General features: G+C 31.6%; 1 long non-coding RNA gene across 1 annotated transcript; it reads left to right on the top strand.

Annotated features, from left to right (window-relative positions):
* The first annotated feature begins 1,358 nt into the window (after nucleotides 1-1,358).
* On the top strand, nucleotides 1,359-3,460 carry LOC147394350 (uncharacterized). The gene is made up of 3 exons (XR_015181384.1): nucleotides 1,359-1,609; nucleotides 2,174-2,247; nucleotides 2,357-3,460. It is a non-coding gene; the product is annotated as an uncharacterized LOC147394350 (long non-coding RNA).
* The last annotated feature ends 383 nt before the right edge of the window (nucleotides 3,461-3,843 follow it).

The raw sequence follows: 3,843 nt of genomic DNA, 5'->3' as shown, positions 1-3,843 counted from the left end.
GTCATTTAATTTGGTGAAAGGATAATTTTACAATTTTAAAAAGTGACTGATTTGAATTTGCATCAACTATTAAGGCTCAAAATAAATTAAAAGATAAAGTATCATTTTACTTAATATTATTATATATCTATGATTTCACAAAATAATTTTGTGATTTAAAATTTTATTTAAAAGAAATTTTAGTTAATATTTATAATATTTGTTGTTTTTATTTGAATGTATGTTTTATCTTGCTAAGACCATTCCTTCTGCTTAGGCCTCTCAGTCGATTTGGTGAGTCGAATCATTTCATTCTTATATAGTGGCAAGATCGAAATTTGAAACGTAAAATTTATTTATATTAAAACAAAATGATTCTCCCCCTTCCACTCAATCTGATGGTTCTATGCGTGAGCGACCGAATTTGCAACTAAAGTCAATTTGAAAGGGGCTCCCAAACATAGAAAAAGCGACCTTAATTTGTTTTTGTGAATATTAGAGATACCCCTTCCATTTTCGTGAATATTTGAGATGCCTCCTCTAGTTCTAAAATAATGACTTACTCCCTTAATATCTTAATTCTAAAAATGACTAAATTTTTTTGAATCAAAATACCCTAATCTGGAATGTGAAAATCCTTGTTTTTTTTATTGAAAAAACAAACTTCTTCAATTACTCAATCTTTATGATAAAAAACTTTTTTGAGGGGAATTGTTTTTTTTTTTTTTTCCACCAAAGATTGGGATATTTTCTCTAAAATTTCCTTATCTTCATTTCTTAATTTGGTAGGAATTCTTTTATGTTCCCCAATGATATAAAAGATAAAATAAGAGAAAAATTGAGAAACTAAACCCATTTTAGAAAAAAACAAGGGTTACATGGAAATTATTTATTTTCTTCTCATCAATTTAAGAGACAAAACAAAATAGAAAATAAAATAATTAATCAAATTGTAAAACCAAATAAAACGAGGGGCGTTTGTTAATTGTAAGAGGTTGAATAGAGTGTAGTTGACCATGCTATCAATTTGAAACTACGTAAGTAACTCAAAATGTAGAAGGTATGTTCAAATCAAGACGCTCTTTTTTTTCTGTTATTTTAGAGGATAGACAATTCCTTTCTATTAGTCTCTCATAAAAGACCATGATCAAGATATATATGACCAATTTAAAAAGAACATAAAATAGCTAAAATATTCACCAAAAGGAGGGTATTTGTAAATTATCCAAAAACCAAACGGTCTTTCATAGCCACTTTTTTTATAGTCAACAAATGCAAAAGCATGTAACCTTCTTCTTGTTTACTCTTTGACTCTTCTTCTCACATCTCCTTTTCATTTTCAAACCTCTTATTGATGCCCTTAGATAATCCAGCATACTTTGGGGTCTAATTTTTCACTGCTGAAATTTTTGATAAGCTTGGTTCTTATTGGTGATGCAACACATAATGTTCATCCTTTGGCTACATGTTCTCTTCCAAATGATCTGTTATTTGTGAAGGCTTGAAGGATATTATGAAATCAAAGGTTTCACATTCCATGTACAATTATGGTTGTTTTTGTGAATGTAACTGTTGAGAAAGTTGACAAGGGATGTGAGAGGCTATGGATTGCCTAGCTATAACAGATGAAGTATGAATGTCCCTTTTTAACTTAATCTTCTTTCCTATGAGCATCATCTTTTTGCTAGTTGATTAGTTCATACTTTTAAGATAATACAACGACCTTTTCTTTCTTAAAAGTGAGATTAAGACCAATGAGACGAGGGGATAGATCCGTGATAAGTGGCCGTGGAGATGGTTGGAAACTCTACTTGGTCAAAGAGGGGTGGATGTTTGTAAACCTGTATGATTTGTCTGGTTAGCTATTGGGAAATGAATAACAGTTAATTTGGCTTGTCCGATTAGATGGAACAAGAGAGTAGAAAGGAATGATGATTTGTTTTGCCTGATGCGTGGATTTATTCATTCGCCATGATTAATGATTATGAATCTAGAAAGGAAATTTTGTCAACTTTTTGATTTGGTGATTCTTCCTAAACTTTGTTATGAGAACTATAATTTGGTTCCATAGGTTTTTATATATATATATATATATATATATATTTTGTATTATGAATTATGTTATAATCCTTATTCTAGCTTCACTTGTCTCAGATTTCTTACTTGATGCATATTCTTTTCTTCTCATGTGCAGTGTACAGGGGAAACAGTGTGCCAACAATTCTCCTTATGATGCAAAAGAGCTTGTATTCTAAACAAGGCCTTCAAGTATGTTTCTTTCTTCTTTTTATTGTTGTACTAATCTACTAAAAAAATTGTTGTGAATACCATTTTGTGTGTTTTTTATGATGTTGTTCTTACCTATTTGTGTTTGAAGGCAAGGTATATTTCGAATTAATGCCGAGAATGGCCAAGAGGAGTATGTATGGGACCAGCTTAATAGGGGAAACAATGTGCTAACAATTCTCCTTATGATGCAAAAGCGCTTGTATTCTGAACAAGGCCTTCAAGTATGTTTCTTTCTTCTTTTATTGTTGTATTAATCCACTAAAAAAATTATTGTGAATATCATTTTGTGTGTTTTTTTATGATATTGTTCTTACCTATTTGTGTTTGAAGGCAAGGTATATTTCGAATTAACGCCAAGAATGGCCAAGAGGAGTACGTATGGGACTAGCTTAACAAGGGAATTGTACCATTTGGAATTGACGTGCATTGTCTGGCAGGTTTAATAAAGGTATTCATTTGGGAATTTGTAACCTTTACTAACCATAGTTTTCCTCGTTGTTTTGTTTGTCCAACTGGTTGGATAGCATACATCTAACAAATAACCATCTTGAATAAGACATTTTTAGTCATGACTATGTTTCTTCTCATAAATTCGTCAGATCCTTATGTTGTCAACTTAGAATTTTAGACTTTAGCGTCAACATATAGTCTTTATGAATCTGTAAATACATCCTCTTGTTTACATTTTAATAATCTGTTTTTATTCTATGCTGAAATTTTTGTCTAAATTGGTTACTGGGTCTCTTTTATGTTCAATAGGCATGGTTTCGAGAACTTCCTATTCGGGTACTCGACTCACTTACGCCGAAGCAAGAAATGCACTGCAACACAAAAGAAGAGTGCACTCAAGTTGTGAGCTTACTGCTTTCAATGGAAACCCAGTTTGCTTGACTGGGCAATAAATCTGATGGTAGATGTCGTTCAACACGAACACCACAACAAGATGAATGCATGGAATATTGCGATGGTTTTTGCACCTAATATGACTCAGGTTACTGAATATCTATGATTTTTTTGTTTGTATGTTCAATTATGGGGAACAAAGTTAATTTTGCTTAGCAAAAAGATTCATGGGGTTCACTGTAGCAACACATGTTGGCCTTAGAACCTACTAAATGGTGGATCTTGTCTGTATTTCTGTTGTCAATCTGTACAAATAATGAGAGCTCCTTGTATGCTTGAGGAAATTGAATATGGTTTTCTTTTTAATTCTTTGTTTTAGTTTTAAGGCATTTGCTGATGAAATTGGGTTCTCATTCATGGAAACAAGTGCAAAAAATGCTACTAACGTGGAACAAGCCTTCATGGCTATGGCTGCTGTAATCAAGAACAGATATCGTGTTCTAATATATAAGTTATGAAGGTAACTTGGAATATTTATTTGTGAGTTTGGAAAACTAGTGTACACACAAGTTGTCACAGTTTTAGATGAAAAAAAAATAGTTGACACTTTATCTCAGTGTATCTTTAAGTTGACACTTTATCTTAGTGTCAACTATAGGGACTAAATTATTCTTCATACTTGTATTAATCCTATTATATTTTTAATGATAGTATGCATCTTCCATCGATAGT

This window comes from Akebia trifoliata, chromosome 9, assembly GCF_017979445.1.
Source record: "Akebia trifoliata isolate Shusen 1 chromosome 9, ASM1797944v1, whole genome shotgun sequence".
Classification (NCBI taxonomy): domain Eukaryota; kingdom Viridiplantae; phylum Streptophyta; class Magnoliopsida; order Ranunculales; family Lardizabalaceae; genus Akebia; species Akebia trifoliata.
The sequence above is the reverse complement of the archived record's forward strand: the minus strand, read 5'-3'. Positions and strand labels throughout refer to the sequence as shown.